We start from the raw sequence: 23,508 nt of genomic DNA, 5'->3' as shown, positions 1-23,508 counted from the left end.
CAAGGGAATCAGCCCTCGCGGTATGGAAGAAGCCAGCCATTGTCGATCCACGTTTGCAGTTCTTCTTCATACTGTTCCCTTAGCCACATGGGTGGGGGATATTCCGATAACCGGTTTCGCAAGGATATTGGTGGCTGATCGTTTGACCACTTCCAAGACGCCGTCCATGCATTGGTGTTTCTATCATACTCTGCATGAAAGTCAGGCTCGTCGAGAGTTATGGCAGCACAAACATGTTCCTCACATCGGGAGAACTGTACCTTGCCGGTTCTGTCCACGGTAATTCCACCCAGTTGTGTAATCAAGTCCATACCCAGGAGTAGGTCGTACCCTAGAAGCTCTCCCTCCATCGCCAGGGCTCGCACGGCTACTGCAGGCCCGTCTTTGATGCTTGCGCGGATAATGCTCACCCCACAAGAGGCTAGTGAACCTCCGCCTACAGTTAGTACCGGAATTCTCTCTGCTTTCCAAGTGGAACAGCATATCTTGCTTACGAGAGTCTGGGTGCACCCAGTGTCCACAAGCGCGAGGCGCTCGCTTCCATTAATGTGTATGCTTACAGTGGGTAGCGCCCTGCTCAATGACGGTCTGGGGAGAAGACTGGCGCTGTAGCTTCTTCCCCTTGCCCGTTTCCCGGACAGGTGCGGGTCAGGTGTCCGCGTTTTTTGCACTTGTAGCACTGCGGCCCGTCAAGTTTCCGAGTTGGTTGACGTGACGAAAGACAATCACGAGCCAAATGTTTGGGTTCTCCACACTTATAGCAGGTTGTAGCTGCGCCCAGGTCCTGCAATCCAACCTGTGATGGTTGTACAGCTGCCACTTGGTCTATAGTGTTAGGGCTTTTCTTTAGTATTGCTCGTGCCCGCGCCAATACTTCCGATATGTCCATCTCGTCCACTTGGGATGAGGCACGGAGCAGATCTTCCACACTCTTAGGTAATCCTGAAACAAAGGCGCACACCAAGCCTTTGTCTGACATCCCTCCAAAAAGGACCGATAGCTTTTTTAGCTCAGCCAGATACACATCAACCGTTTCCCCGGGATGTAATTTTCGGGCCATGAATTTTCGGGCCATGCAGTAATTGGATCTAATACAAATGCTGTAAAAAAGGCGCGCTTGATGCAGGCAAAATCGGTTTTTTCCTCATCAGCCAACTGCTCCCCCAGTGAGGCGCATTGGGACCACGCATTCTATACGCTTCACCCCACTGAGCTGACATATTAATTCTGCTTTTTCCACCCATTCCTGCACTGAGTGATCAGTGCTACTGCCATCAAACAGGGGAATTAGCTTGGGGTCAAATCCTTACGTCATGCCGGAATAGCTTGTGTTGGCTACAACTCTACTTTCAACCGAGTCGTTGTTTGTTTCGTTCACCACACTCTTTTCTTCTACCTCTTCTTTTGCACACGTCCGTTCGTTTTCGTGACTCAAAATCGTCTCTCTTCCCGCTTTCCTTTCCTCGTTATTTATGGAATCAGGGTACGAGATTCTCCGAGATTCCCCGAGATTCCACGAGACGTTTTTCCACATAAACGCATGCGGGCGCCATCTTAATTCTTAGTTTGTGCTCTGCAGGCACAAACGCGCAGCCTCTTTAACGGTAAGCCACTTTCTCCACATATAGATTGAATATGATTTGATTAAACATTATGTACACATATTTATTCATCAAAAATCATACCCCTAAACAAGAGAACGAACCCAACAAGTTTCGTGTAACATCATGTGCATATTAGAATAACTAGTATTTTTCATTTGATTCCAATTTACAGTTCACCGGGCTGTACATTCACTTTAACCTTCGGGGTGAAATATTTTGTTGGGTATTCTGAAAATTTCAAATCGTAGTTTGGTGAACATTCAGTTCTGTGCAAGCAGCGATATATTTGATCATCAGCAATTCAAAGCTAAAGCACTCATCCGAAGAAACATTATGAGATATGTACTGTTTAGGGATGCTGATGCCTTATAGCAACTTGTCTTGCATGAGATAAGTATCTAGTTGTTCTCTTGCTCGTAAAACGTTTTGCTTAAACATTAATATCAAGCAAACAAAGGTTCGGCACCTACTACTACGTCTAGTTGTTCTCTTGCTCGTAAAACGTTTTGCTTAAACATTAATATCAAGCAAACAAAGGTTCGGCACCTACTACTACGCCTATGCGAATACGTAGCTTAATGAAATCAAATACGGACTCGTAACCGACGGATGACGTGTAACGAGTTCGCTGTAATGTTAACACCATCGCTTCTTGATATATCCTATTTCCATTCACGAGATCGTATTCGTTGCAACATTTCAAAATGCTGCTTGCACTTCCAATCCATGTGAACCTAAACAATCAAGTGTGAGAATCCCTCCCCACTCTCACATACAAATCATATAGAAGAGTGGTCTTAGTAACACCAGCAGCACTGGACATGCTAATGTTTCGTATAAATGATCGGTTAAAACAAGAAGGCCTCGTCAGCCGACAAAATAAATTGTTTCTTTCTACAGAAGAAACCAGTCTCTAAATAAAAACGAAATAGTTCAATTTACTTAAAATATTATAAATAACAAAAAGTGCAGATGGGGTCATGTGACATATATACTAGAGGTATTAAGAAAAATAGAAAATAAGAAGAAAAAGGACAAAATAAAGAAAAAAGAACGGGGAAAGAGAAACCATACGTAGTACAGATTATCAGTGGTGGAGAGAGGTACTAGGAAATCATTAGCCGAAGAGGTTAAAAAGGAAAAGGGGCTCTTATAAGGCGTATAGAAAGAAAACAAATTGAGTTGGAGGGGTTACAGATGACTATATTCACTCTTAAAGAACAGTAAGAGGATAATATTTTTCAACTTCTAATTCAAAACAACTTATTCAAAGCAAATATAATAAAATCAATATGATACTTTTAAGATTAACGCCTATTCTTTTTCGTTCGAAAAAAGAACAACGCATCAATTTATCAAACAATAAATATATTTTCAATTTTGCACTTGTATGTTTCTTCAAATCGTGCATCTGGAACAAGGCTTAAAATAAAGACGAAACGTTGATGAACATTTAAATAATTTTGATTTGCTCCTTTTTTATTTCTGTCTTCCACGCTTTCTCTCTCTCTCTCTCTCTCTCTCTCTCTCTCTCTATATATATATATATATATATATATATATATATATATATATATATATATATAGAGAGAGAGTTTTCAAAAGGATACGTGGAGTAATTATTAAAATTACGAACAAGATTAAAAGAAATAGACGTGGAATATATATAACTGGTCCGTTCACTCTTGTCAGACTGTTAGAGAGTGGCTGAGCAAAAGTAAAGTAGCTGTTGTCTCTCTTTCTATCGGTTCATCTAATTATCTGTGTATCTCTCTACATGTCTGCTTATCTAGCTGTCTATCAATCAATCTATCTATATGTCTATATCTGTTTTTATGGTTTTCTATCCATCTAGTGATGAGTGGACAACGGCGATTAGAATTGCCTTATTGTGACAGATTGTCAGACATGTCAAACTTTGTCAAACTAGGTAACCTTTCAAGTTTTCACAGGAAAGTATCCGAACAGGTGACTGGGAGTAACGTGTCATATGTCACGTGTCAGTTGGATTAAAGTTGTTGAAGAGACAGGATGATTAAACATATTGGAGCGATAGTCTAACAATTGAGACAGACAAACAATAAGCCAAAGGTCATCATTCACGTTAGTGCTGCTGTGACGAAATGCTTGGGAGTGAATAAAATATATATATAAAACGCACATCACATTAGTCTGTCTTGTGAAGCATCTCCCTTAAAGCAGCTCCGGATCCCAAGGATAGCCAGAGAAACTCCCAGAAGAAACAATAGCAGAACCTGTATGTCGTCATGTATATGTGTATTCGTATCATGTTCTGACATGCATGAACGCCGCCAGATGAAACGAATCACGGACCGTAAACTACAGATTTAGAACAAGGACAATAGTCCGTTATACAATGTACATACATGCATACATACATACATGCATACATATATGCATACATACTTGTGTTAAGAAACAAAAGACATTTAGTAGTGCCACGTATACACATTCAAACACATCACGATGCAAACAGTATACACATACATAAAACTCCCCAGAAACGCAACCACGTACGATTCAACTAATTTAGTACTGTATGTACACGGTCGTATATAAACACCACCCCACACGTAACTAGACTATGGCTATTCACTGAAAAGCACATGTGCGTAAAATTATTGCAGCAAGAGTTGCACAATTTCTAACCGCATCTTACCTGGGTTGGCACTGTTGTAATTTCAGTAGCAAGGATATATAAGTTCAGGACAACTGAAAACAATGCCGAGATAAGCGGAGACAATCACACATATGACCTCATGCCTCCAAATGGTTACCCAAATTATTCTTTCCAGACTCATCGTTGCTTACCTTGTGTTATTTTGCGAGAATCGGTGTGCCAACGTAATTGTGCCGTATGTGTACACACACACATCTAGGTATATATATATATATATATATATATATATATATATATATATATATATATACATATATATATATATATATATACAGGGTGGGTCATAAGTCGCGCACCAAAGGATTTGAAAAAATTCTGATAGTAATAAACGTTATTTATTAAAACTAAACTTAACCAATAAACTGAAAAAGCACGTTGATACAATCATAAAAGAAGATGTATCTCATACCCAAAGAAAATAAAATATATTTTGCCCCGCAGATTTGACAGTTTCACATCACTTAATTCTTTGGTGTGTGACTTGTGACCCATCCTGTATGTATGTATGTATATATATATATATATATATATATATATATATATATATATATATATATATATATATATATATGCTGTGTTTATTATACAAACATTATTTGTAACATGTTTCAATATAATCCCAATTCAAAGAGACTACCACAAAGGGCCGATATTGAAAGGTTTCAATAGGGCCCCTTTTTGGTAAGATGAAATGGTTTCTCCGAATTGGGATTCTAGAGAAACATGTATGCACATATGTAAACAATAATGTTTGTATAATAAAAAAAACTCTATGCCAGCTCAGTTTAATAATCACGCGTGTTTCATTGGATCTATATCTAGGAAACCAATCTTTAAAAAATGCTGTATATATATATATATATATATATATATATATATATATATATATATATATATATATATTCCGGTGCACATTTATTTGTACATGCGTAAGTGTGCTAGTAGCTGTCTAGTGAATGATAACACTCTTAAAGATGCGAATACGGTCAAGAAAGAATTACTTTTACCGGTAGGGGCGCGCTAACATTTTACCCTGGGAAATCTACCATGTCAATTTTATTTCGAGCGCAATATATGTAGATTTCCTAGGGGATAATACGCTATATTTGTTGCCGTCAGTTTTCTGAATATTTTTTTATTTTGTTTTCTGAAAAGCCCATATTTTTCATTCATCTGCAGATTACACACCATCGCAAAAGTCAACTTCGAATCAAGAATGATGCTACCATAACATTTTCAAAGGAATCAGATGCAACCAACTAGTATCAAATGCAACTCGTTGTGCTCAGCAAGTCTTTAACCAATCTCGTTCTTATTTTTACCGTCTTCCTTAATACAGATATATATGTATATATGTATATATATATATATATATATATATATATACATATGCGGACGTACGTATAAAATATGTGTTGTATATGTACACATTTTTGTATATATATATATATAGTATTTATTTTTCTTTATGTAAATGTAATCATATCTTGCTACGATGTGCAAACCGTTTCGATCATAATTGAGCTCATTAAGCAATAGCATTTAAAAATTAAGACGGTTCAAGAACGTTTTCAATTTTAGAGGAGAGAAAATATACTTTGATATTACTGAAGTAAGGTTAATGCTCTTATGGATTCAAATTTAATAACAATTAGCCAGATCTTTTGCAGATGAATGCAATTCAACGACTTGTATATAACAAAGTTGTATTTTCTTTTTAAATAAATCAAAGAAGTAGTTTTAAATATAAATATCAACACACAAAAATTATAGGAGTACAGCTTTTAATTTTTTTAATAGAGTGTTTAATAGATAAATTATTAAATTATAGGTTATACAATATCACAAATTTTGACTAAAATATCTCTTATGCGTGTTTTTTTTAAAAAAGTCGCAAGTTAACACAGTTAATTCAAAATGTTTCTTCCCCATCATCAACATATATGATGAATCCCAAACCAATTAGGTTAACTCTTTCTGGAAAAATATCACATGTATGATCAAAGATTTGAAATAATTCGGCATAAAATCAAACACAAATTAAATGTTATGGTAGAATAAAGAATACTTTTTAAATGATTGTAAAAAAAATGAATGCATAAGAAAAGCTGATTTCATACAATAAATCAACCGGACATCAGCTAAAACATAGCAATGTTGGAAGAAGCCCCTCTCATCAATGGTTACAACATTAAACACTGAATAGCTTTATTTAAGCTAAGCCCATTATATAAGCGCCAATAATAATAATAATAATAATAATAATAATAATAATAATAATAATAATAATAATAATAATAAAAACCTAGTTAAAGGAATACAAGTATTGGTAGTTTCGCTAATAAGATACTTCGACCGGTTTATAATTGGGCCAAAGACGAACAAAAGAATCTCGACCAGAAAACTCATGACAATACACAATGCACTATACTTAAAAGATTATACTAAACGACTATTAAGTGCAAAGGAATGGCGGGAAACAAGGGCGAGCTTCCGTAGAAGACTGTGTATATAACACAAAAAAAAACAGAATTAAAAAAAACATAATAAGAACATCGAAAGAATAATTACCGCAGCAAGAGACACTGAAGAAACAATCAAGATAGAAAAAGAAGCGATGAGTAATAAGATGAAGAAAGAAAAATGTGAAGGGTATCAGCTACACGGACGATTCATACGGATTACAAGTAATGAGAACAACAAATACACCTGTAAATAGCTACAAAAAGGAAACATACACAGGAAAACTGAATTCGTAATAACAGCTGCACCTGATAACGCGACTAGAACGACTAACATCAAAGCAGGAATCGGCAAGACGAAAGAAAACAAAAAATGCAGAATCTGCAGACAAATAGACGAAACAGTAAACCACATAATAATTGAATGCAGCAAAGTAGCCCAAAAAGAATATAAAAATAGAGGCGATCAAGTAGGGAAGGCAGTGCACTTGCAATTATGCAGACAATTGCATGTTGAACAGCAAGACAGATAGTGCAAACAAAAACCTGCAGCGGCACTGGAAAATGAAAGTAACAATATCCTACAGAACATGGATATACAAACGAATGAATTCACCTAAATTTGGATGTCATAATAGTTAACGAGAAGGAAACGTCCTGCAAGATTGTAGATTTTGACGTTCCATAGTTCACACAGTGAAGATCAAGGAGACTGAAAATACACAGAACATGCCAGAGAGCTCAAATGAACATGGAAAAATAAAGAAAGTCCGGATAACACCATTAATAGTAGAAACGCTTGAAACAATACCAAAAAACTTTGAAAAACATGGGAGAAATTGGAATCAGAGAGATGACAAAAAAGATACAACGAATAACAATAATTAAAAAAAAAACACTTTAAAATATTAATGGAAACGCCTACAATACGGAGACTAACATTAGGCATTGACTACAGACACAGACTTGAAATATAAGAAGCGGCTATAGACGTAAAAAACAAAGGGGCATTACATGAAATCATGAAAGCTGAGACGGTATAATTTTAAGTTACCTACATGCGCCCCTGCGTTCCGGCCACTCCCCCTTTTAGTACGTGTATGTGCGTATGTCATCATTAACTGAAACCACACTCTCTAAATGGGGAGGATAAGGGAGGATGGAAAGACCGAGGAAAGAAACCACTGGCAATATACCTCCGCTGGATGAGTGCAAAGGGGACTGGGCCCTTGGAGAGTCTTTCGCCATCAACATTCCAGTAAAGACCAATGGTTGATGCTAACGAGAAATCAATAGTAAGTGACTGTTGCGATAACGCAAATCTTTTGTAAAGGTTATCGAAAGAGGTGGAGAGTACTGAAAGTTTAGTAGCACTTTGGAAAGCATAAATGTAGTGGCATCACTATTAGAGGGGAACCTATTGTCGATTTTTCTCTCAAGGTGGTAATAGTAACCAATTTATTATAAGTATATTCCACTTTTTCTTTTTTCACGTACGTTTGTATATATCCCTTTGTTTTCTTTATGTGCGCGTGATATGCACTTAACCTCACATCTATATGAGTGATAACACTATTCCTTTTACAGGACCGCAGGTAAAACAATTCTGCGCTTAGTGTTGCTTTAAAACACTACATCCTGAAATATGCAACCTACAAATAATCCGTCAAGTGGGACAAAAAAGAGACAGCTGGGTGCCCTAAACATTAGGCGGCCAGCATAGGGGACAAAATTGTCATCCTGCAAATGTTGGCTCCTTTTCTAATTTCAGAAACAACAACATCACACGCACGTAAGCGTCCCCTTTTAATTTTGGGTAAGCAAACAATGCAGATCAACCACAGAGGGGTCAAATTAACCAACATAGACAAAAAACCCAATCGTAGAGATGGACAACAAACGAGAATAGACTAGTAAGGGATGCTATAACAGGAGTCACCCGAAAGATCGAGGATATCTCAAACGGATAAAAAAAGTTTGGAGACATGTCCAATGCCATAAGAACAAAGTATTGCGGACCAAGCGAAACTTATTCTCAAGACAGATTGGCTTTTAAATTTAGAACTGAGTGAAATAGAACGAAAATCAAATGATGAAACATACCACGAGACATATCTTGCTGGAACGTTAGTTAGAAACTCCAGCAAAAACTAAGACAGTAAAAACATACAGACCGAAAGCTATGAAACAACAGAACTCAACAAGAATGAAGAAGTTTAATTAGAAAACATCATATAACTTCTGAATGAAGAAAAACAAAGCTCTCATCTTTAAGGAACCAATAGCGAAAGAAATAAAAAGTTGAAACACAGAAGGTGAACAATCTTCTCTCGTACATTCAAATAGATTCTATTACAGACTTAAATAATTTAGTTTATACAGTTGTCAAAAGGATATGTATGAAGTCAAAAGTATAAAAGAAGGCAAGGATATTAAATGAACCAACCAATGTGGATGGGAAGTGAAGCTGGAAACTCAGATCAAAAAACTTCAAGAAGAAGTAAAAGTGATAAACAAAATTAAACGATTAGAAGAGGATGGCAAAGTAAAAAGTTAGTGGGGATAACTTAACAAGAAACAGGAGTAAATGGAGAAAAACTAACAGAAAAAGAACGGAGATAAAGACGATTTCGATAAAAATCTAAGCAGTTCAATCGAAACAATGCCTTGTAAAACAATGAAGCCAATTTTATTAGAATGTGAGCGGAGGAAAACACAAATAGAACAAACGAATTCAACAGAACCACTACTGGAGCATGATCAAAACAGTAATGCCGAATAGCGGAAAGAGATGAAAAAAGTCACCGTAAATTGAAAAAGAGACAGAAAAGAAAATCAGCAAAGAAAAATCTCAAGACGACCCCACAAAAATGTCAAACTTGAGAGCATCAGGCCACGAAGGAATATAGCGTAATTGTTTATAAATTCACGGCACTGCATGAAAAACTAATTTAGAACCCGAAAAGATGTATTAAGGAAGCAAACATGGCAGAATGGATGGCTAAAAGTAGAATAAAAAAGGACTCTGAAAAATGAATGATCCTCAGTAACTACCGGCCAATAACATTTTTACCTACAATGTGGAAAATACTAACAGCACATCTGATGGAACAAATTTAGCATTCCCTTTATAATCCCGGACAACTCCCAGGGGAACAAAATGGATTCCAGAAAAGAAAAAGAGGAACACATGACATTATACATAGACCAAAGGATCCTGAAGGATGTTAGAAAAATGAATACAGCTTTGGCATAAATCGATAACAAGAAGGCGTATGACAGCATCCCTCAGGCATGGATAATAGAATGCTTGAAAATATCAAGCAAGATTATCAATTCGAAAGAAAATGCAATGAGAATATAGAGACTTGACCTGCCAGCTGATAAACGATACATAACTGAGTTTAAAATGCAAAGATGTATATTCCTATAGCCACAACTGTTCATCATAGTCATGATGCCAATGAACAATATTCTAAGAAAATGCAATTCAGGGCAGAAGTTTACTAATAAATGAAAGAATAAACAACCTCATGGATGACCTAAAACTGTTTGCAAAAATAAAGACAGACCTAGAGACGCTAATGAACGTAACCAGAACCTTTATCCAGGATATCCGAATTTAACTTGTTAAGGAAAAGTGTGCATTACTAATCATGAAAAGGTTTGGAATCAACGAAAAGAATGGTACTACCCAATCAAATTGAACTGAGAGCACTGCCACTATAGCTTAGATCAAAGAATTCCTGATGAATCTCGACCAGAAGACCAGGAAACTCATGAGTATACACAATGCACTACAGCCAAAGAATGATACTGATCGATTTAATGTGAAACAGAAAAGGCGATGGAAAAGAGCTCATTAATTTAGAAGATCGTGTAATTAACACAAAAAAGAATATAGTAAAATACATAATGCAGAACATTGAAATAATAATCACCACAGCAAGAGACACTGAACAAACAAAAATAAAAGATACAAAATAAAGGCGGAATAGGACGAGGAAAGTAAAATGGGAAGTGAAACAGCTACAGGACGATTCATAAGGATTACAAAAGATGATACTAACGAAAACGCATGTAAATAGCCCCAGAAAGGAAACCTACATATGGAAACTGAATCCCTAATAACAGTTACATAAGATTATTCGATTATCGACAAAACACAAGACAACAGAAAATGCGGACTCAGTGGAAAATGGACGAAACAATAATCCATATGATAAGGTAAGCAGCAAACTGACACAAACATTATAAAAAGTTACATGATAAATTGGGGAAGGCAGTACATAAGCAATTATGCAGACGACTGCAAAGTGAACACCCAGACAAATAGTACAATCAAAACCGACAGCAGTACTGGAAAAGGGTAGTCACAAGATCAATAAATAAAGAATGCCATAATAGTCTACCAGAATAAATAGTCAACCCAGATTGTAGATTTTGCTGTTCCAGCAGTTCACAGAGTGAAGACCAAAGACGGAGCAAAACACGGAACCTTTACTATAAGGTATCTGGAAGTTCAAACAAGTCCAGATGACACCATTAATAGTAGGAGTGCTAAGAACAATACGAAATAAGTTTGAATAAGTATTGGAGAGATTGGAATCAGAGGGATGGCTGAGAATATTCAACGTATAAAAATAATAAAAACGGCAAGGGAAACCCCTTGAATGCGGAAGCTAACACGCATGAATAACAGGCACAAACTAGAGATAGCAACCTATACATGTAAAAAAAAAATCATAAAGAATCATGAAAACTGTAACTTAACTCTTTTAGCGCCCTTGTCATTTGCCCCCCTATTTTATATATGTCAGACCTTTGCTGGATGAGTTCAAAGAGGACTGGTATATTTGAGAGGCTTATTGCCACCAGATTTCTAGTGTAGGCCAATGGTCGCTACCACAAGAAATCAATGGTAAGTGACTATAACGCAAATTCATCTGCAAAAGTTATTGAATATGGTGGAGAGTACTAGAAACTTGGAGAGACATGTTGTCATTCAGACTCGAGATTACACTGCAAGTTGTTCTGAGAGCGAAATCTTTGATGATGACTTGTGTGACTACACCTAGAGAGTAAATAATAATAATAATAATAATAATAATAATAATAATAATAATAATAATAATAATAAATTAGAAATTAACATTATTTAATTACACACAAATTGTGTTATTAAGTTTCCAAACAGAATACGAAAAAAACATAACACGAATTCATCGGATGCCACACATTAAAAAAACCACTACTCATATTATTGGATATAAAATAATAACATATACAGATACAGCAGATGCACATAGACACACCTATATTACCATGGTAGTTAGCTCACACCCAAATCCGTACAAATCAAATGCAGATCAGTCAATGACAAAACTTTAATATTACAAAGCAAAAAAAGAGGTTCTAGATGAAACATATTTAATGTATCTATAAATAAATTAATCGTGGATATTTCATTCTACAAAAAGCCATTACAAACAAATGAGCTATAGATAAATTCAAAATTGCTACGTTACTTACCAGTATCTGATTATGTTTTCCGCAAATTATCAGCATCCATACTTTTAAAGTCCTACAAGATTTCCGAGCCAATTCACTCTCTCAAAATATTCATAATTTTAGGGGAAAGTCCATTTACACATTTTACTCTTTCTGTCCTAGAAAATTCCGGGAACATTGCTACATCAGATCCATTGTAAAAAACATGTTTTTCGTATTTAATTTCTAAATTCTGCACATCAAAAATTCGCTTCATATGGCTTAAATATTCATTTCCCTTTAGAATCCATTCTTAAGTTCAGGCCAATTAAATCGGCTGTTTACATACGCTCATAGAATTAAAGAGATATCGTTTTTATGCGATTTAAAACACCTATCGAGAGCAGAACTAAATGGGGTCATCCTGTAACGTAATCGACCTGCTCAAAGATAAACTAAGTAACTGTCGTTATGAGACAATTGAGAAGATGAAAGCGGTTGTGACAAAATGAATATCGTGGTCATCTTTACGTGCGTATAGATAATTAGTGTGATTCTCCGAGCATTTGTAGCGATAGATTTCTTGGTACCCTAGTTTTCCGACACTTTTTTTTTTGAACGGAAGAGGACTGACCGGACGTGGACATTTTTCTATGGTATCATCAACTTCCATTTTTTTCTTCATGCTCGCTGGGCGACTTAACGTTGATGCACTGTTTGACCTTCATTGTTTAGTCAGAGGAGTCGTTTCTCTGGGAAGTTAACTGGGTATATCTTACGAAGAAACCGTCGGTTGACAATATTATTCTCTAGTTTCCATCTACTCGCACTTGATACTGTCGGTTTCCATGTGTCTCTACGATCCTCCCTTGTCTTCGTCCATCGACGTGGGCAGTTACCATCCTGGTTCTAGATCTGATCAAAAGGTTTGATCTGGAGAGCCAGGAGTGGACGACAATGCCGGTTGTTGAACTGTTCTTTTCGCATGTGCCTCTTGGCCATTACCACACCTCTTCACCTATTTCTCTCCATATTTCCTCGTTTAGTATTATACCGTAAGATAAAAAGGTGGTATTTAATGACTCTACCATATAGCATTACGGCTGGGAACATATGAAGGTTTTTGACAGGAGTTTAATGATGGACTAGTAAGTCCCGAGCAGCCCGGGTTTAACGCCAAATTCTGCGCAACCGTTGCTTTGAGCATAATAAGCTGATGAGGTACGTTGCTGTAGAAGTCAATTCTCCTAAAAGAAGTTGTACTTTAGGATTTAAATGGTGGCTCACCGTTGGAAGAATGTTGTTTTGGTGTACCGTAAGTACAGAACCAAATTCTGAAGATATCACATACAGTTTTGTCCCTTTGCGACGTCATTAAGTCCATTCGACCCATCCAGTATAGCAATCCGTGTATACCTTGAAGTTCCTATCCTGTATATCGACAAAGCCGACCACTACTTGTTGAATACAATTGTTTTGCAAGTGCGACACTGGAATACGGTTTGCTTGATGTAGTTGGTTGGTTGTTTTTGTTTTATGGCATACCAACCCTTTTCAGGTTATTTAATACCGAATACAAAGATTTTGAAGAAAACTTTTTAATAGAATATTTGTTGCTTTCAAGTCGGTTTATATATAGTTTAAGGTCATATCCAGGACCTTTGCTTGATGTAAGTATCTACGTTATTTTGTGGTTGTTATATTGTCGAAGTGTATAAGGTTCGTCATCAAACTAAATATGTATGTTGCATTAGATAAAGAGAGCTGGGTATATATTGTAAGAAATTTCTTTCCCACACACTCAATTTCCTCCCTGCAGTAGCAAATGAATTCCACCAAGAAAAGCCATACCTTTAAATTCAAAATTTATTCACAATGTAACAGCAATGAAAGTTCTTTGGTTCTGATAAATCCTTTTGCAAAGCGGTGGCCTCCATTTGCATATTAACAAATAGAAATAATTTGGCCCTATTAAAATTGTCAGCACTATGGTGACATAACAAATCATAAAATTTCAACACTTTTCCCTAGACTCTGATTGCCTTAGATAAGCTGGAATACCTTGTAATATCCAACGGAAAGGTATTTTCAGAAGAACGTGTCTCCTGAGAGTACACACATGATACAATTTTTTTTATTAGTTTCGTTTAGACAAGGCAAGGGTGAGATTGGCTAATCAATGAATCAATGCCATCTATGTTGAGCCATTCCGGGCTATACATCCAGAAATTGAATAACTGGGAAAATTTAGAAGTATTGATACCTCTAGTTAGAAGATCTGCTGAAATTTCCGGCGAAGAAACATTTTAATTTCGGTAAAACGCCAAATTTAATATTAATATCTTCTAAAAAATTTTTGATCACAGCGATTCTGTTTTCAATGAATATATTTTTCTTGGATCCTTTACCGTTCAGGATCCACGAGAGGACACCTTGGGAATCAGACATCTTTGTTAAGGGGATCCAGAGCACCCAAAACTTGAGGGGGCTACCTTAAGTGCTAAAAACATAGCCAATACTTCCAAAGTGGGAAGTGACTCCCCTTTAATTGGGGCCACACTGACCTTTGCGAACAACAGAGTAATGTACTTGCAATAACCCTTATCCCTAAGTGGCTTCCGGGCCTTGATAAGTGGTGATCACTGTGTAAAGAAAAAAAAATTTTAAAAAAAACAGAGAACAATTCGCTCCCTGTTTCGCGTCACAGAAACAAATAAATTCGACAGACTGATTTTCTGACAATACACGCCTGGGAAATTCAAACTTCCCCAACTCATTTAGAACCTTGGCATGGGTTTGCCACAGCTTATTGAGCTCTTCGGGTATCCGCTCATCCCATGACAACTTGCTTTTCCAGATCGAGCTGACAATGTTCTTTCCCTGTATCGTGTCGGGAAGAAGCATAGATAAAGAGTCATATACTACTGATATTTGCGAAAGAATCTCCCGTTTGGTATTGATCTCAGGTCCATTTAAGTGGGAGAAAGTTTGAACCTGTCCCGAATAGGATCATATAGGTATCCCAATACCTTCTCAAAGGCTTGGAAGGGAGAAGAAATAGTTTCATCCTCCAACATTTTATCTTGTATCTTAGAACAGTTAGAATTGCAGGATCGTAAATCGAAGCCTGCCTCTAACAATTTGATACGAACATTGTTACAAATAGTAAGTAGGGACTCTGTCACAACTGGTGGTAAAAAGATTATCCACATGAAAATTGTTGGAAATAGCATGCGATGCTGCATTTTTTGCATATTTTTCCACATGGAATTTCAAAATTAAGTTCAGAATGAAGGAGCTAGCATTGAACCCAAATATAATTTGTCACCTTTTCTAAGAAAAAAAATCTGTGTTTATTCTCTTCCGATTTAAGGTGAATTTGTAAGAAGGCCTTCCTTATATCACCTAGTAAGGACATATTCATTTCTCCTGAATCTCAGCAATAAATCTAATAATTTAGCAGATAAGTTCACGCCCATTTAGGCAGCGTCATTAATTGACGTCCCCTTTCGACGTTTCAGAGAGCAGTTAAATACGGGGCAAATTTTTGTTGTCACTCAAATTCCCTCCTTACTAACGGGACTATGAGGAACCCAAATATAATCTTTATACTTCCCAGGCCGGACAAAAAAACTGCTCAACTATTCCACATTCCTCATAATCCTCAAACACTTGGAGGTACACATTATACATTCCCGTCCTTTCTAAGGACTCTGCCAGTCTCTCCAATACTTTTAAGAAAGTCAGAAAGTTACTTTTTACCAGTGGGATCATATTTTTAACGTAACAAAGTTTACAAAAAATATTAGAATTTTTAACATTCTTCTTCTTCTAGTGTCTGGTCTTACTGACATTGATTATCATGACTCTCCATTTTCCTTGTTCTTGATCTTTCTCATAAGCTCAGAGTAAAAAGACGAAAAGCAAAAAACGAACAAAGAAAAAACCAACTGTTTATGATATATTATGATATACAATATATACAGGGTGTCCGTAAAGTTACTATACAGTCTTACAAGGTACTATACAGACACCCTGTAATATATTAAGAGTACAGTAAGATATTGTATTAATATATTTATTTGACACAAAAGAAATAAAAAATACAAAACACCTTTATGTTTATGAAAATCTCAGAACATACACTATTAATACAAATATAATACAATAAAAAAAAGAATGTATAGTAACTTTACGGACACCCTGTATATATATATATGTATATATATATATATATATATATATATATATATATATATATATAATATACATATGTATTATAATATATATTATATATATATGCATTATAATATATATATATAATATGTAATAATAGTACAAGATATATATATTATAACATATATATATATATTATAATAACTAAATTATAATATATATGTATTACAACATATATATTATAATATATATATATATATTATAATATATCAATTATAAAATATATACATATATATATATATAAATATATATATATATATATATATATATTATAATATATAGTAAGGAGGGAATTGGAATGATGACAAAAACCCGTCCCGTATTTAACTGCTCTCTGAAATATATATATATATATATATATATATATATATATAATATATATATACATATATTATAATATATTATGATATATATTATAATATATATTAAGATATATATATATATATTATAACATATATATATATTATAATATATTATGATATATATTAAGATATATATATTATAGCATATATATATATTATAATATATTATGATACATATTATAATATATATTAAGATATATATATATATATTATAGCATATATATATTATAATATATTATGATATATTATAATATATATTAAGATATATATATATATATTATAGCATATATATATTATAATATATTATGATATATATTATAATATATATCAAGATATATATATATTATAGCATATATATATTATAATATATTATGATACACATTATAATATATATAAAGATATAAACATTATAGCATATATATATATATATATATCATAATATATTATGATATATATTATAATATATATATTAAGATATATATATATATTATGGTATATATATTATAATATATATATATTATATATATTATAATATATATATATACATTATAATATATATATTATATATATTAAGATATATATATTATAACAGATATTATAATATATATAATATATATAATATATATATAATATATATATAATATATATATTATAATATATTATGATATATATTATAATATATATTAAGATATATATATTATAACATATATATAATATATATATATTATATATAATATATATATATATATAATATATATATTATAATATATTATGGTATATATTATAATATATATTTAGATATATATATATATATATATATATATATATATATATATATATATATTATAATCTATATATATATTATATTATGGTATATGTTATAATATATATTAAGATATATATATTATACATATATATATTATAATATATTATAATATATTATAATATATATATTATAATATATATATAATATAATATATAATATAATATATATATTATAATATATATATATAATATATATAATAATATATATATTATATATATTATAATATATATATTATATATATTACAATATATATATACATTATAATATATATATTACATAAATTATAATATAAATATACATTATAATATATATATATATTATAATATATATTATAATATGCATATACATTATAATATATATATTATAATATATATTATAATATATATACATTATAATATATATTATAATATATATTATAATATATATACATTATAATATATATGTTATGATATATATATTACACTATATATAATATGTATATAATATAATATATATGTATTATAATATATATATATATATATTATAATATATATATATTATAATATATATAATATATATGATAATATACATATTATAATATATATATTATAAGATACATATTATAATATATATATTATAATATACATATTATAATATATATATTATAATATATATATTATAATATACATATTGTAATATATATATTATAATACATATATTATAATACATATTATAATATATATAATATATATATATATTATAATATGTATATATATATTATAATAATATACATTAAATATATATATATTATAATATATACGTATTATAATATATATATATTATAATATATATATTATAATATATATTATATATATATTATAATATATATATTATAATATATTATATATAAATAAATATAATATATATTATAATATTATGATATATATATATATATATATGAATACAATATAGGTTAAGCCTAAGAATATAGTTTAATAATATATAATAATGGTCGATATATCAGATCAAGTTATATTAACAATAATATTGATGATCAAATTTTTTATTAATAAGCATATCAAGTTATAGTTTAATTTTAATAATTTTTACATATACTATTTAAAAAAAACAAAGTTTCCTCAAAAGTACTGGGAAGGGTTCCTAGTATATGCAAAATAATATGTAAATAAATCTAGAACCTAAATACACCTAAAAAAATAATAAGCTACAACATACAAATATACAACCTGTAACAGGCTGTATCTGTAGAAGAAAAAATAAATGCCCCCTACAAGGCTCATGTAAAATAAAAAATGTAGTCTATAGCTGCACAGTATCAAAAAACCCAAATCTTCATGAATTTTATAACAACCATAACTCAACAACACGATTAAGTAATGACACCAACTTTAACCAATCTACCAATTAAATACAGACCAACCCACGATATAGTAATCCAACACCTAATCTACCGGGAAATAATTACACTAAAGAAGAGGCAATATATTTTGGTTCCACATCTGGCTTAATAAAACATAGAATTTCAACGCACAAATATTCATTTAAAAATCACTCCCTGTTAAACCAAACTACCCTATCCAAGGATATTTGGCGACTCAAGGTAAAAATATTTCTTTCAATTTGAAATGGAAAATAACAGGATCTTACAAAGCATACAAGCCAGGAGATAAATTCTGTTCACTTTGTACAAAAGAGACCCTAAAAATTTTAAAATATGAAGATATAAAAATTAGAACCACCCTCCTAAATTCAAGAGAAGAACTTATTTTCGCATGCAATAATAAACGTTGGTTTAAATTTAATAAATATAAACCACCTTAAATCATTAAAAATGTTACTTATTTATATTCAATATTAAAATTAAACTATAACTTTAAATGCTTATTAATAAAAATTTTTGATCATCAATATTATTGTTATTATTAATTGATCTGATATACAACCATTATTATATATTATTAACATATATTCTTAACCTTAACCTATGATATGTTTTTTAATTTCAATAAATAAATAAATCATCAAATATTAAATTCAATAATTTCAAAAAGATTATAATATATTGTTTGCTTGATTTATTATTCCTTAATAATAAATTAATTTAAATACTAATTATCTCCCTTGCATTGTTTTAATTAAAGAAATAAGATTATCTCCTTGTTTCTTTTGTTAATTTTGAATTTAGCGTTTTCGGTCAAACGTATTCTAACCGATACAAAATATTTCATTAGCGTTCTTTTCAAAACTTAACATTTCAAAAGTTGAAAAGCTACAATTAACATCCATATGAATGCTTTGTCGTTAATTATTGATTTCAAAAGGTGAAAAATTGAAGAATTAAAAGGTAAATAATTATATACATTATATATGTGTGTGTGTATATATGTGAGTGTGTATATATGTATATGTGTGTTTATGTATATATATATATATATGTATATATATATATATATAAATATGTATATATATACATATATGTGTGTGTCTTGGTATTTAATATTTTAGTTTTATTAGAAATATATTATCATAATGTTATATTTAAACCACATTCAGATTTATAATTTTATTCTATTTTATTTCTATCTTTAACCCATATTACTTTACTTATCAAGTAAATACACACCTTTTATTTTAATTTTTTCCAGATACATCTGCCTTACTTTAAATGCTACGTTTATTTATGGTATGTTTTACATATACTAGAAACCCTTCCTAATATTTTGATGATGGGGAAACTTTGTTTTTTTAAAATACTATATGTAAAAATTATTGAAATCTATCTATAACTTGATATGCTTATTAATAAAATTTTTAATCATCAATATTATTGTTAATATTAATTGATCTGATATATCGACCATTATTATATATTATTAAAATATATTCTTAGCCTTAACCTATGATATTTTTGATATCTATAAATAAATAAATTATCAAATATCAAATTACATAATTTCAAAATAGATTATAATATTTTGTTTGCTGGATTTATTTTTCCTTAATAATAAATTAAATTAAATACTAATTATCTCCCTTGCATTGTTTAATTAAAGAAATAAGATTATCTTCCCCTTTCTTTCTTCGGTTTTAAATTTAGCGTTTTAATCAAACGTATGCTAACCGATATAAAATATTCCATTAGCGTGTTTTTAAAAATTTATCATTTCATAAGATGAAAAGCTACAATAAACATCCATATGAATGCTTTGTCCTTAATTGCTGATTTCAAAAGGCGAAGAATTAAAAGGTAAATAATTATATATATAATATATATATATATATATATGTATGTGTGTATATGTGTGTATATATATATGTGTGTGTGTGTGTCTATGCATTTTATTAAAAATATATTATTATAATATTATATTTAAACCAAATTCAGATTTATAATTTTATTCTATTTTATTTCTATATTTACCCCATATTAATTTGCTTATCAAGTAAATACATACCTTTTATTTTAATTTTTTTCCAGATACATCTGCCTTACTTTTAATGCAAGGTTTATTTATGGTGTCTTTTACATATATTAAAAACCCTTCCCAATAGTTTTGCTGATGAGTCAACTTTGTTTTTTTTTAAATACTATATTTAACAATTATTGTCCGTGGCTTAATGTCTACCACAACAAAAACATTGTTTTCCGAAACGATCGTACAAATTATTGACTTTGTTATTGTTCCTTCTTGTGAAACGGATTTTTAATTTAATTCAAATTTGAATTTTAAATTATCAACAACATTACTGAATATATTATAATAAATATATATATATTATAATATATATATATATTATAATATATATATTATAATATATATATTATAATATATATATGTATTATATATTACAATATCTATATATGTTATAATATATACATATTATAATATATATTATATATATATATATATTATAATATATATATATATATTATAATATATATATATGTATTATATATTACAATATATATAATATATATATATAATAGCTGTACCCGGCCACGCGTTGCTGTGGCTCAGTTTGTTAAAATGGAACACATGTGAAAGTAGAGAAAAGTTTTATTCTTTTTTCAACAGAATGTACAAATTATTTTTTTTAACAGATGTTAAGAAAATAAACAGAAAAAAACTTCCATCATTAATTATGCAAAAAAATAAATAAAATGTTGATTTAGTGTTTCAATATGCTTATAAATTACGATAAAACTTGCTGAGTATGCACTGTTTTACGGTTGTTGTAAAAATGGAACGGAAACTTTAATTTCGCTTCATTTTAATCTTTCTTAATTTTTTAATTGTGCCCCCCAAACGAATATAATCAAAACAGTAACATTCAACAATTGTACTTTATGTATATAAAACACAAAATGGGTTTTTGTATTACTGTACACATAGATTCGAAAAAGTTGTCAAAAAACAAATATATAACAAATAATTGTTATCAAAGGCAAGATAAGTTACTTTTCTGCCAAACTGGATATATTTTTTGTGTTTTTATTCAATGTAACATATTTATTCAGCTCGAAAAACATACAGTGTTTACCGATGTATTCGAAAAGTCAAGATGCCGTCTCACACCCTCTTAACACCGTAAGTATGGAAAAAGGTGTTATAAATAAAAAAAACTCTACAAAATACTATTAAAACCCGCCGAATATATGTCAACCTATGTCACGGTAACATATATTGAACGAGTTTTTAACAGTATTTTATCCGGTTTTTTTATTTATAACATTATTTCCCACACTTACCGTGTTAAAGAGAGAATCAGACGCCATTTTGAATTTACCAATACATCGTAAACACTGTATGGTTTTCGAGCTGAAAACATTTATATGTTACATTGAATAAAAACACGAAAAATATATCCAGTTTGGTAGAAAAGTAACTTATCTTGCCTTTGATAACATTTATTTGTTATATATTTCTTTTTGGACAACTTTTTTGAATCTATCTGTACAGTAATACAAACCCCACAAAATATTTATTAAAAAAAAAAGTTAATAACGAAAGGGAAATAATTCCATGTTTAAACGAAAAAGTCAGTTTACCTAACTTACTGTATTAATGTTATTATTTTTAAGCAAGAAAAAAAAGGTAAATATCCAGATACGCTACTACAGAATACCGACCACTCTAATTTGTTTTTTTATAAGTAATTGAGGTCGCTGACAACGAATCTGATAGTCAAACTTGGGGCAAATTTACCGTTTGCATGGTATTTACCCCTGCACCCACAAACTTCTTTACACCATTTTGCAGCTTCCGTTTATGCTACGCGCATGCACGCTGTAGCATAAACGACGGCTTCACCAAGCAAACTACGTTGGGGAGGGGATTTTTTTTCCAGGACATAGAATTTTCTAATTTTCAAAAATACATTATAGCGCTTTTTGGGTGGAAAATTTAAAATTACTGAAAAAGGAATGAAATAAGAAAAGGAAAGCACACCAAGTTGGAGTAGGGGAGGGGTAATTTATCTGTTTTTTTTTTACCTGGAACATCGAATTTTCAAATTTTCCGTAAGTAACGCACCGACATTTACCAATTAGAACACCATTTAACATTTTCCGAAGATTTTACTTTGTATATTGGGGACGCGAGCGGGGGGATGTGATGTTGGGGCGCGCGCGCCAACACCCCCCTCCCCAAACAAATTAGAGCGGTCGGTGTTCTGGATATTTACCCCCCAAAATATTTAGGTTTGGCTATAAATTCCTAAACTCATTTCACCCTAAATAATTTAGGTGACTGAAATAGGAATCTAATTGAATCTTTAATTTTTTGAATGGTATATGAGAAATTCATTTTTCTTCGAGTTATATTGA

This window comes from Euprymna scolopes, chromosome 19, assembly GCF_053919585.1.
Source record: "Euprymna scolopes isolate OS-2025 chromosome 19, ASM5391958v1, whole genome shotgun sequence".
NCBI lineage: Eukaryota > Metazoa > Mollusca > Cephalopoda > Sepiida > Sepiolidae > Euprymna > Euprymna scolopes.
Note: the sequence above shows the minus strand (reverse complement) of the source record.